Source organism: Hemicordylus capensis, chromosome 3 (assembly GCF_027244095.1).
Source record: "Hemicordylus capensis ecotype Gifberg chromosome 3, rHemCap1.1.pri, whole genome shotgun sequence".
In the NCBI taxonomy this organism is placed as follows: domain Eukaryota; kingdom Metazoa; phylum Chordata; class Lepidosauria; order Squamata; family Cordylidae; genus Hemicordylus; species Hemicordylus capensis.
The window spans coordinates 204,643,388-204,657,405 of NC_069659.1; the positions used below are offsets into that span (position 1 = coordinate 204,643,388).

At 44.1% G+C, this 14,018-nt stretch overlaps 1 long non-coding RNA gene across 1 annotated transcript; it reads left to right on the forward strand.

Annotated features, from left to right (window-relative positions):
• The first annotated feature begins 219 nt into the window (after positions 1-219).
• On the forward strand, positions 220-11,205 carry LOC128349009 (uncharacterized). Its single transcript, XR_008318488.1, has 3 exons — positions 220-275; positions 5,621-5,736; positions 10,937-11,205. It is a non-coding gene; the product is annotated as an uncharacterized LOC128349009 (long non-coding RNA).
• The last annotated feature ends 2,813 nt before the right edge of the window (positions 11,206-14,018 follow it).

Genomic DNA, 14,018 nt, shown 5'->3' on the forward strand with positions numbered 1-14,018 from the left:
TGGGTGTCAGCCTGTAACACACGTGTCACAGGTAATGAGCTTCTGTCAGCAGCCCTAGCAGACAAAAATCTCTCCTCCCCCATCAAACTAACATGTAGGGAAACTGGGAAAGGGATGGGAAAAGCTGATTGGTTGAGTGAGCTAGTGATGTCATAAGTGAAACAGTTCATTCATTGGTCTGGGAACATTACAGTTGGAAAGGCTTTATTTGGAACAAAGGGCATGGCCTAAGGTCATGGCCTGCAAGCACAAAAGGCAGCAGCCTTACCCTAACTGTAAGTAGGTTTGTGTCTGGTCAGTGACTGGGTGGGAAATCAGCTGGGAACTCTGTGTAGACCACTTTGAATTCTAGGATGGAAGAAAAGAAAAGCAAGATATACATGCAAGAAATAAAATAGAATAGGACAGACTAAAACCCCTGCTAACTGAGCAAAGAGGCACCGAGGCGGGTCTCACGATCCGTGAGACCTGCTTTCTCCAAAACTGCGGGGAGAGCGGGCTAAGCCCACTCTCCCCGCAGACGACCAAGCAGGGAGCCCTGGGCGGCCGGATCGGCTGCCCACACGGTTGCCGGCTCCGTGACGGAGCTGGCGGGGTCTGGGGGCAACGGGGGCTGTGCGGCCCCCGGAAGCCGAGCGCGCAGGGCATACTGGGGAGACCCCCGGAGCCAGGAGGCAGCTTTTCGCCTCCCAGTTGGGGGTCTACTCATGAGTAGCCACGGTGCTGAGCAAGTCTACAGCTACTCACTAGCAGATAGCCCGGGTTTACGGAGCACTCGCTCCACAAACCTGGGCTAAGGGGTGGGCTACTTGAGCAGGTTAGCCGCTCAAGAACCACCAGGCTCGCTTGCGAGTCCGGTGGTTCTTACGATTAACAAAAATCTGGCTAGGCTCTCCTAGCCTGATTTTTGTTAATCGTGAGAATAGCCCCACCTTTAAAAGTGGCAATTCTCTTATATTTAGCAGAGGGAGCACAACTGGTTCTATCCATCCCCAGCACAGCATCCCTCCAGTGGCTGTTGCTGGTGTCAACCTGATGTTTCTTTTTACACTGTGAGCCCTTTGGGGACAGGGCACCATCTTATTTATGTATTGTTATTTTTCTATGTAAACCGCTTTGAGAACTCTGGTTGAAGAGTGATATATAAAAATTTGTAGTAGTAGAAGTAGAATAGAATAATAAAAATACAAATAAGGTTAAAGGGGGTCTAACAATGGGCTGTTCAGAGTAAAGCCAGTATCTCAGGCCACATTCACTGTCCGAGAAACGATGGTGACATGTATCATTAAGGCTTTAATCCAACTCTAGCTGCACTTAGTTGCATGCAAGTATTAGCTCTTTGTGGGGAGATGAGCCCATATTTATCACACAAGTACATCAAGTTCATTGGGGACGAGATGTGCACTACAACATCAGTGCACACTCGGATCTCCCTTGCCAGATGGGGACATAATGGCTGCAGATAATATTGCAGTGAGAGAGGCAGGGGGCATGACTTCTTCCAAATCACTTCTGTTCCTAGGCATGGATTAATGTTTAAGGGTTATACAGTTGATGAAATCACTTCTGTGACAAGTTAAGGTTGTCTTACAGTTTCCAGGTTCACCTGAAAGCTTCAGACAATGAACACGGACAGCTTGACAAGTGACAAAACCTTACAGCTTCTAGTGTGAGGCAATGTGATAATGATATTTTACTCACTTTTCAACATTTGTCAGAAGTCAGAGTAAGTAGTTTCACAGGTGGAGGCAAGTGTGGGGCAGTGGATGAATTGGCAAGTCTGGATGTGGGAAACCGAGGTTAGAATCCCCACTAGGACTGGCACCTTTTCCCTGACACAGCCTATTGCAGACGTATAACAGGTAGAACTTCAAGAGGGGCTGCTTACCCAGTTCGTATACCCCACGCTACAAAAGGCTGCATCTGCCTCTCACACAGCTATTACAGGCACATAGCCTCATCAAAACTGCAAAAAAGCGGGGGAGAGTTGCCAAGTACCTGGCAGGCGACAATACACGGCTGGGCTGCATTTGGGACAGCAGGTGACAAGTTGTGCAGGATTGATGACAGGGCGCTTCCTTCCCTGAGGAACACCCCCACCCTGCACCCTAGTCTTCAAAGTTGGGCTGAGCTGAAGTAGGCCATACCAGACTAAAATATGCCTGAGGGATCCTCTTTTCTACTAAAATCAAAGGCCATGGCCTACCTTTGGTGAGATCATTCCTCAGGATTGGTACTGGCAACTGGATTATTTCTAGATCCTGTATAAGGTCTTAAGATTTTTGTGAATGAACAGAAATGTGGATGAATGGATAAGAACTAAGGCTAGTAGCTTCTTTGGGATGGGTCAGTCTCCTCCTTCCTATTGTGAGGACAGCTGTGTGTCCCCAGTCTCTTTATTTGCCAGGCACTATTTGCCTAGACTTTCCACTTTTGAACTTTTAGACACAACTTTTCCCTACTACAGATATGTATTTATTTAATTCGATGCATTTTTATACTGACTTTCTGACTTGACAAAGGCACCCAGAACCATTTACAATATTACAAAATTACATTCTAAAATATTACAAAATTACATGAGATTTACAAAGCATTGTTCTCTCCGGCCATTGATGGTCTTTTAAAGAGCTGAGGACAAGAGCTCCCAGACCTGGGCGTCTCTTATCTTGTCTTCCTCTCAGGACACGCTGGTCTTCCAGTACTCCAGTGCCCTTGGCTCCTGCTTGATGATGGCTCATTACTTACTAGTTGTAGACGCAGTTGGAGAGAACGTTGAAACTTATATTAGGAGGCCGATGGGGCCTCTGTCAAATTCAACAGTATTGTGCTTCGTCAATGACATTTCAAGGCTGTCTTTCTCAACTTGCATGGACAAAAACTGACTTCACAACCTAAAGGCAGAAATGCTGATTCCTTGAAAAAGATTTGTGAGCCCTATGAAGACATGAAGCACTTTTTCTTTAGGGATGTGCACGAAAAGATCATGCAGGCACAGGCAGGGTGGGGAGCAGTTCCCTTAGAAAGCAGGTAAGCAGGTCTGTACCTGCTCTGCTGCTGCCCTCCCACTTTTCTGGGTGTGGCGCCAGCACTTACTCTGCCAAACGCTGTGCATGGCTGAGGTGCTGTTCCCTGCAGCCTGGGTGCGGTGGCGGCCATGTGTGTGCCGACGCCATGTGCAGGCCACGGGGAGCATAAAGGGACAAAAGAGGGGGCTTCTCCCAATACACCATAGAAAAGATAGGGATGAAAAGTGGAAGAATCACTTTGGGGTCCCCCAAATAAGAGCCTTCCCATCTCTGGCAACTTTTTCAAAGTCGCTAAAGACTTATTTTTTCACCCAAGCTTTTTATCTGGATTGCGGTTTTACATTGTTTTAAGGTTTTCATTTTTAATATGTTTTATGTTGTAAACCAGCCAGAGATGGAAGTTTGGGGCAGTCTACAAATTTGATAGATAGATAGATAGATTTGAAAGGACACATAACAGTTTCAGTCTAATCCATGGACAAGAGTCCAAATTGGAATCTCAGGTCTGGGCTTGGAATGCTCTTAGCTTTGCCTTATCTGGTAGTCAACCAGATTGTTCAAATCCAACTTTGCTTTGCTTTGCTGAAAATGTAGGAAGTCTCCTCATAGGAGATAAAAGTTCCCCTGTCTGCCTGCTGGTTCTCAGTATAAAGCAGAGGAAAAGAAATATGTAGAAAACAAGTGCCATTAGCTCCCTGCCTAAATTTTAGGAGCAGTGGGAGTGGTGGTTTTCTCAGAATAGAGCTGAGACCATCTTGGATCCCTGAACCATGAGGCAGTTTGAGGGTTTTGTATAGTGGTTGGTGCATATGACCTTTGGCTTTGCATGTCTCCAGCTGTGGTCCATCCCTAGGTGGTCCTTTCATGAGATGAGGTGAGGTGGCTCCTCAAACAGCAGAAAATTGGGTTGCCAGTGGCGGAGCAAAATACTTCCTGCTGCCCACTACCACCATTAGAGTACGTCTTCACTGAGCAGTAACTCAGCCTTTAGGCAGCAAACAGCCACTCAAAACAGACCTCCACCACCTTCTCCTTCACAGCAGTGACACTTCACACTGCCACCACTTGGCTTAGTGTATACCCTTCTGCTTTCCTCACTTGCCGCTGTCAGGCTAGTAATGAAAAGGGGAAGGAAGTGGAGACGGAAATGATGAGGAAAGGGCAGTAGAATACAGGAAATGCTCACTATACTAATTCTTCCCCCTTTCCATTACTAGCCTGGCAATGGCATGCACAATGAATAAGGTACCAGCAGGTGTCACCACTGTGAAGCACAAGAAGGTGGTGGAGGGGGCTATTTGCACATGTGCACCTAGTGCCAAACAAAAAAGGAGGCAAGTGCAAGAGAGAGAGAGGTGATATTTGGCATATTAGGATATTTGGGAGGCGATATTTGAGGTCTTGGGCTACCACTGGACCATTGCCTGTCAGGAACCTGACACAGGGAGCAGATAGCAAGGCAGTGGGATAATTCAATGACTTCGAACACAGGAAGCTGCCATATACTGAGTCAGACTGTTGGTCCATCTCGCTCAGTATTGACTACCCAGACTGGCAGCGGCTTCTCCAAGGTTGCCAGCAGGAACCTTTCCCAGCCCTGTCTTGGAGATGCCAGGGAGGGAACTTGGAACCTAGATGTTCTTCGCAGACCAGCTCCAGCCCTTAAGGGAAATACAGTTGTCCCTTGAGAACCGCGGGTTTGCCAATCAAGGATTTGAGTATCCGCGACTGGCAAACTGTTACCCCCCCCTTGTCAACCGTGACTTGAGTATTCACAGTTGGCACCTTTAAAAAAAAACCTTTGGCTGTTTTCTGGCCAATTTCTGGGGTCATGGGGTCAATCTGAAGATCAGGGGTCATTTATGGTCAGGGGGATTTTCCAGGGGTCAGGGGGGATTTTTAAAAATGTTTTTGTGGATTCTAGGCACTTCAGCACTCACGATTCCCCTAACCCCCTGTTTCCCAATCATTTCAATGCCTTGTCAACTGCGAATTCACCAACTGCAAGGGTTTCCAGGAACAGAACTCTTGTGGTTGGTGAGGAACAACTGTATCATACAGTGCTCACAGGTGTGGCTCGTGAACGCGCCTCCGGGTGGGCGGCGGGCAGCTTCTTTAAGGTAAATGGAGCCGGTGCTCTGTGCCACCCAGCAGCCCCCATGGTGGGGAATCGCCTCCGCAGTCTGGTTGTCCAGACTGACAGAGAGTGTAATAGATATAGCAGACAGTGAAACAGAATTGGCTTTCTGGTAGCACCTGATTCCTTGGGCAAGGAGCAATCTGATCTATAATGTTAATGTCCTACAGCTCCCTCCTCCAACCAGTGGAGAATGGGGTCAGGAAATGGATGCCCAGCCCACAGGATTCCTTTTCGGTGCCTGACACCACCCTAGGAATGTGTGTCATTTTGTTTCTAGTGCTAATAAATTATCTAAGCCCCAAATGAGCATGCTTAAATTATACAGTGATTCATAGTATCAGATTCATTAATAATTTAGAGAACTAAAAAAAACAACCACCCGAACAACTAAGCGCTTGCTTTGGCATACCCTAAAGCAAATTTAAGCCTCTGATGCTGATTGTTTTCACAGGTGTTGGCAACATATGAATTAAATGAAGGAAGCACGTATGACTCAGTAGACTGATGTCGTTTTTCTATCCTAACAACTGCAAAGAAGGTATAATTTATGTTGGCTGCCAAATGCTGGTAAGTAATGTTATATTTCATTGACACGAAAAGAGGACTATTCCAGATGACTGCTGTGGTCAACTTTTGTAGAGCTCAAATCTAGGATGTTTAGTTTTCATAGGAACTTCTGAGACTAAAGTTACTGGTATATTTTAAAAGCCAAGAAGAATATAGGAATTTGGAATATACTGATAATACTGTGGTTATAAGGAGCTATAAAATATGTACTCTTTTATATCCATAATAGTTCAATTCCTCATCAAAACAAGTAAATCCCCATCTTTCCTTTCTCTTTTTTTAGAGTAAATGTTTAATATTTCCTAATGGATTTGTAATAGAGCTCAAACATTTATATGAAAAAGGCCTGCTGGCAAGCGGATTTATGGCAGGAAAGTAAAAAATAAACAAGCATATCCAATATTTTGGATTTCCAGCTTCCTTAGCTGAGGTTTGCTTTCATACTGGAAAAGCCTACTTTCACAATGGAACTTGTACACCTCCTTCCATGCAACATCTAATCTTTTAAGAAAGCTCTAGGAACCTCAGTATCCTCTGCACTGCATATCTAACTAAAACAAGTGAGCAGTTTGCATCAGAATTTTGATAGCTTCTCTTACAAGCATATAAACAGTTAGTGATTTTCACTCCTGAAGCAAAACACACACACACACACAATGGAAAATAGTCCCAACATGCATCAGGAGAGGAGAGCTGGTCTTGCAAGCATGGGTTGTCCCCTTTGTTAAGCAAGGTCTGCCCTGGTTTTCATTTGAATGGGAGATTACATGAGAGCACTGTTAAGTTATTCCCCACAGGGGGAGGGGGCTCCTTTGGGAAGGGCATCTGCATGCTTCTATGCAGAAGGTCCCGTTCCCTCCCTGGCAGCTCCAAGATAGGCCTGAGGGAGACTCCTGTCTGTAACCCTGGAGAAGCCACTGCCATTCTGTGTAGACAATACTGAGCTAGATGGACCAGTGGTCTGACTCCATATATGGCAGCTTCCTATGTTTCTGTTCCTAGGTTTAAGAATGGACCTTTTCAGAAGGCTCATCTGCTGGCCTGTCCAAAATGTGTGTGGGAGGAACATTGGCATGTGTTATTATTACTGTTGTTTATATACCACTTTCCAACCAAAAAGATTTCTCAAAGTGGTTTACATAGCAAAGTGAATTTTTAAAAAATGTTCCCTGTCTCTGTCACAAACTCAAAAGAAACACAAGGAAGACACCAGCAACAACCACAGGAGGGACACTATGCTGGAATGAGCAGGGACTGTTCCTAACCCACCACCCCATCCCCCCCACCCAATAATTATATGAGAGTCACCAAAGAGGTGGTCTTTAAAAGGTGTCTCTTTGGCCAGTTAGCAAGCACATGTCTCCCTCCACTGACACACTGCCCTGCCCCCCACCAAATCACATGGGGTAGGCAGTTCATTTGAACTCATGTGAGTTTGGGGATAAATCCACTCAATACTCAATAAAGTTCAGTCAGAAATAGTTGCCTACTGATTGCACATTGGTTGCTCATTGCATGTATTTATGCACTGATAGAATCAGTCCTGCTGTTACGGTACATCTGGACAGTATTTTATTCATTCATTCATTCATTCATTCATTCATTCGATTTCTATACCACCCTTCCAAAAATGGCTCAGGGTGGTTTACACAGAGAAATAACAAATAAATAAGATAAACAAAATGGATCCCTGCCCCCAAAGGACACACAATCTAAAAAGAAACATCAGATAGACACCAGCAACAGTCACGGGAGGTACTGTGCTGGGGGTGGATAGAGCTAGTTACTCTCTCCCTGCTAAATAAAGAGAATCAACATGTTAAAAGGAGCCTCTTTGCCAAGTTAGCAGGGGTCCTTCTGTGAAATCGTGTGGTTCATAGACCACCCAACCCCACACCTTCCATACACTGAGATAATGAGACGAGGATCTGCTCCAATTGTCACCTATAGCCTTGTTCTCACAAACAACAGACAGGAATGTAAATCTAGATAATACCACTTCAGACGGCAGGTACAGTAAGAGCTCACATGACTGAATGCTCCTCCGTAAAATAAAATAAAAATCCCGGCACAGAGAAAAGTAAATATCAGAATGAAAGGTTCTAGCCAAACCGTCCTGGCGTTTTCTATGTGCAGGAATGTTTTATAAATGGAGGAGCATTTACTCATGTAAGCCCACGTCAGCAGCACAAAGTGGTAAAGTCCTGCCACAGGCTTATCACCTCCTCTGATACTGGTGAGAGCACAGCCTTTGTCAGACTGATCAGACCAATGCAAGGATTTAGGGCCTTTTCAGTGGTAGGGCCCTGATTGTGGAATCCCTCTCCAGGCTCACTCTTGTCGCAGGAATTCCTCTGGAACCTAGAAATGGCTAAACAACAAGGGTGTGTGTGAATAACATTAGTCTTTATTCGTGGCCATGAAGTCACAGCACATGTCAAGAATTTGGCGTGCACTGCGCACAGAAGCTTTCATGCTCTTCAGTTTTATAGGTCATAAACAAGCAAGCAAATCAAAAACAAATCAGACAAGCTCTACATACATATCTTTGTCATAAAAATCGATGTATTCATACAAGTGCCAACCAATCTTGGACACAAACTACTTTTTCTCTTTCTGATCAGTCTGGGTGAATAAACAGAGGTATTCATTAGGTGCCAACTAGCCTCGGCTACTTGAGCTACATCTGGCCTATCTGCCCTCCCTACTTCCTTATCGGTTCTTCTTCTGCTGAGTGGAGAATTTTCTCATAGCCTCTGGCTACGTCCAGTACATCCTTTTGTATTCGCTATCTCTTGGCCGGACACCTCACATTCTTGGCTGGCACAACTCATTCTGGCCTGTCAGCTTTGGCTAAAAGTTTGAATCAACTTGTTTACACTTATTGATTATTGATGAGCTATATTAGACAATTCCCCATCACTCTGGCTTTAATTTCAGAACATTCGTGAAGAACTATTGATTTTGATAGGCATTCAGGATAACAGCCTACTTTTTAATTGTAAAATTTACCCAAGATGTTGTTGCTTATTCTTCTGAAAAGGTTATACTATTTTAACTGCTCTCCTGTTTATTTGTTTTTATGAGGTGCGTTGTTTTGATAAGGTTTTTTTAAATTGTAAGCTTCTCTGAGGGCTTTACTGAGCCATGTGGTTAGACAGAAAGCTAATTGCTTGTTTCCTTAATTACATAGTTCATAGTGAATGTTTTCATGGTGTGAGAATCTGACATCCGCTTTGTGGGAGCTGAACTGTCTTTCAGCTAAGGGACAACAAGCTAGATATGACACAAGAGGCACAAGAAGTGTCTCCCAACAGATTTCCCTCTCTAACGCAGCCGTGCAAGGGGTTGGGGGCATTGAATTTGATTGGAGTACAGCAGGGAGGAAAGGGTCCTTCTCTCTCTCTCCTTGTGGACCATTTGCCAAAAGTTATCCTCTGCAAGCTTCATTTTTGCCCCCTTGCTTGGAATGGAAAAGGGACCATTCCCATATCCCCAAACCATACAGTAATCAATCAAATAAGCAAGGCAAGCAATGTTAGGTTGTTCTTTGAAACTCAATAGTACTGAACACAGTCACCTTTAAACAGTCAGGCAATTGCTTATATATAATATTCCCTGTAATACTATTTAATATTACTTAATAACCACAACATTGTTTACTGATTAACATAATAAAGAAAACCAATATATTTTACAATCATGTTGGAACAGCTTGGTCAGTGTATCTAGTTCAAAATATTAATTGATTCCATTTTAAATAAAAGTCTTATTCTTTTGAGGGTGCATTTTGATCAGAAAAAAGACCCATTTGGAAAGAGTTACTCACTTCTTCCCTTGTTGATACTCATCTGATCAAATTCTGAGCTCCCTGAAGCCACATTAAAGTTTTTTTAAAAAGGGAGATACTTCCAATGTCATGATTAATTTTGCACTCAGAGTATTGGACTGTGTGATCAGAGATGTCTCTTTTCAATTTGCTTTTCTGGCTCCTGGTTAATTTGGAGGGATAAAGCAATTCCAGGGGATGTGAGTTGCACAATACTTTACTGTCATCACTTGGAATATGTTTTGGGCATGATGCAGCTAAAGCTAGACACTTTTGATTTCAACGGGAAAGCCAGGATTTAACTCCCTCATTGAAACCAATGGAGATTTAAAGTGTTTCACTTTATCATGGTAGGACCATGACTCCCTTCCCCCTAACATTTGTTGGTGTTACATACCAACAGTATTGTGTAGCATTATTAGCTACATTATCATTATTAGCCTAGAGATACACACCACCTATAGATACACATATCAGGCTGTGTATAAATATGATAAATGCATATATATTGCCCTTTGGAACATTCAGAGCACATCATGTAAATTAGCTCCTTGTAACCATTACAACAACCCTGCAAGGTCAGTTAGAATTATTATGTCCATATGAAATGGTGTGTGTGTGTGTGTGTGTAAGAAAGCAATTTACGTAAGGCTAGTGAGTTCTCAATAGGGCCAAGATTTGAATTGAGGACTTCCTCCTAGCCATTATGTTACACCAATCTTCTGTTCATTTCCTCTCACTTTTGGAAACATATGGAACATGGTTGCTGTTTTTGTTTTTTTAATTATGCAATAAAATTATATTGTGCTTGTGTAAAAGAAGGTGCAAGTCATTAAGCAGAATAATGAAAGGCTGCAAGTTAAAAATACGACACTTGGATGATTTAAGTTTTGTTCTATTTAAATGTGAAATATGTTTCCAAAAATAAATGGTCTTTGGGGCTGAATAAATAGCAGGTATACAGTATCTAGCCCCATTTTGAAAAGAACGACTATTATCCGAGAACAGGATGTTTGTGAAATTAGCTGGTCAGCTTTGCTTATCTAGAGGATGAGGTGAGGAGGGCCCAGTTTGGTGTTGTGGGTTTCTAAATGAGCACGAATTCCAGAAGGGTAGTCAAGCTGGTAGAAAAACAATGAAGTGTCCTGTGGTCATGGCATACAAATTGAAGACCATTGCATCAGTTGGTGTGATGAGTCCATTAAATCCCATTGTATCCGAGTTGCCTTTCCCCCCCCCCGGCAAGGTCCCTAGGTTTTTTACAGCTGCCTATCAGGCAGAAATTCTATCAGGTAGAATTTTCTATCAGGCCGAAAATGGGGAGTAGCTTTGCACATTGCAGCAACTGTTCAACTTCTGCTTTTCTTGCAGCTGCTGAAGCCACAGAAGCTCTGCTACAAAAAAAGAAAAAAAGAAGAAGAATGGCAATCTTGATACAAGAGGGCCTTGATCTTCACTAGGTGGGTCACATTAGTAAGGCCAAAAACATCTTTTGGAGTGGAAAGGAGGTACTGAGAGAGAGAGAGACATAGGTAGAGTGACAGATAAAGGTTAAAATAATTTACAGAATAAAAATTAAACATGAATGTTATGTCAAAAGTAGGGTTGCCACATTTATCATAGAGAATTCCTGGACTCCACTGTCAAGGGTATGTGTGCAAATTTAAGAACCTGACTTTTTTTTTAACTGGGATTGGGGAAAGTGCAGGACAGTGGAGCTTGGCAGCTGTTTTGCACATTTTTCTCTATATCATTCTTTACACAGGAGACAGTTAGGAGGGCTTCACCTCAACAAATACCGAGGCTGTTCTTATGATCAGACTAAACTGGGCTAGGGAAGCCAAGCCCAGTCTTTTCTGATTGTAAGAATGGCTGGGAGCTACATGGCTCCTGGTGGCAGCACGGCAGCAAACCCCGCAAAGAGGCCAGCCTTTTAAATGAGATCAGCAGCAAGGTGGATGGACTCAATTACGACAACAATAAATGCACCACTGAGAGACTTTAAAGGCCAAGTTGAAGACAAATCATCCTGGAGAGAATCAGGGGAGGAGCCAACATTGGGTGAGAGGGTTCAAAGATCCCGAGCCGCCACCAATCAGGGGCTGCAAGTGCAGCCCTAGACACACCCTCGCATCTGACATCAGATGCGGGGGTGTTATTTCGGTCCCAAACAAGGCCACGCGGCCCCATTTTGAGCCAAATCAGCCCACACTGTGTTGGCAGCGCAGCCGGGGTGACTCTCCATGCCTTAAATGCAGGGAGAGCTGCTCCTGGTCTTGCTGCCAATGCAGCGGGGCCGATCAATCTTCCTCCCAGATGGGGCCGTACAGCCCCGCTTAGGAGAGAGATCGGCTCGCGCTGCATTGGCAGCGCAGCCCAATGGCTCTCCCAGGCTTTAATGCAGGGAGAGTCACCTCGGCCCACGCCGCCCCATTCAGCACAGGCCGATCTCCCTTCCAAACTGGGCCGCATGGTCCCGTTTGGGAGGAAGACCACGTCCTCTGAATCTGTCATCAGATGCGGAGGTGTCACTAGCCGAGCTCCTGCGTCTGACATCAGGGGCGGGGGTGGGGCCTGGGAGCCACAGCGGCCACACAAAGGCCGCCGCCAGCCTCCCTACAGTCCTGGAGATCATCTGTCTATGTGGTCACTAAGAGTTGACACTGACTTGATGGCACTTAATCAATCAATCAATCAATCAATCAGGAGAGGAAGTGCTCTCTCAACCCTATTTTTAAATCTTCTGCCAGCAGACAGAGCTGGGACACTGCTCGTCTCCCAGCCATCATCATCATCATCATACGTTATTTCAGTCACTGACCAGCATAATGGGACTCCCAGCCAGCACTGGGGGAACCCCATAATGTGCGGGGCATTATGGGAGTTCTGGGGGATGGGGAGACGCTCTCTGCCCCCCAACCCTCCACGCTGCCTGAGAACGCAGCTGCATGCCTGGGCATGCGATCTCCGCACCCAGACCCTTCGAGACGATCATCTGCAGGGAGGGTAAGCTTTTGAAGACTTCCTCCCCTCACCCCTTTTTAGTCCTTTCTCCAATTGTGAGAAACGTCTCACCATCAAATATGCATAATAAATATGACAACAACACAAGTGCAGGTAAGAAATGAAAGAAACATGTTTTAAGTGTTTACTTTCTGAAATATTGTATTATGTTGGTGTCATTATAAGAATTTTAAGTTTAATTTGGAGGGAAACATCCTGGATTATAGCAGGCAGGAATAATAGTCAGTGGAAGAAGCTCAGTTCTCAGAAGCCGAACTAGGAGAGAGCTGTACAAATTGCCAACCTGTCTTGTAAATAAATGTAAATAGCTGAACAGCTTTGCCTGGTCCTTCCTGAGAAAACATCACACTTCCTTTAATAACAGTTTATAAAATTAGCATTGTTTAATTACAGTTGATGTAATGTTTTTGTTTTTTCTTCTACTTCATGCCCCCTATTGCTGCTTTCAGCAGACCCTCACTGACTCTAGAGATGGTCCCAGAAAAGAGGGGGTAGATTTACTGAGCCATATACCAAGAGCCAACCTAACCAGCTGATAGCACATGTGCTAGAGTAAAGGTAAGAATATTAAACACTGATCATGTAGCTGCAATGCCTGGAGGCAAGCTCCAGAAAAATAGGTAAAGTAAGTTAAAGCAATCTTCCTGCTCAAATTCCTGGACATTTTGTATTCAGGATGGCACTTTTACTATATCCTTGACAGGATGTCCAATTCCTAGACTGTCTAGGCCTGCCAATCCTAGTCACAAAGTTAGTTTTGGGATTGAAAATGTTGGCCACTAATATAAAGGAGAGAGGCAATGTTTCACTGGTAGAGGGAAGTGTTTCAGGTTGGGGATCTATCCACAAGTTTCAAGGGATTTAAAATGGAACTGCAAAACATGCAACGTAATTTAAGAACATTTGCCTAGAGTTGTGGGTAAAGGACTAGGACTGGGGAGAACTGAGCTGAAATCCCTACCTCGCTGTGAAACTAATTGGTGCTTTTGGAATCATCAGTTTATCTCCACCTAACCTACCTAATAGGCTGGTTGTCAGGATAAAAGAGGGAAGCCGTGTATGATATCTTGAGCTCTTTAGATGAAGGTTGAGGGAAATATGATAAATAATGTTTGTGGTTACTCTTTTAAACCTTCTAATAACCAGTGATATATGTGATCCTGAGAAATAAGCATATCATCTGAAATTCCAAAGGCCAATGGACAACTCTTCAGTCAGTGGTACCTCTGGTATATGACCCTTATTTAGTCTCTGTTCAGTCCCCCGCTTCTCTGCATGATACATGTACATTAGGCATTAATTAATTACATTTATTTATTACATTTATATCCCGCTCTTCTTTCAAGGAGCCCAAAGCGGTATATATGGTTATGTTTATCCTCACAACAACCCTGTGAGGTAGGTTAGGCTGAGAGATGCATGACTGGCC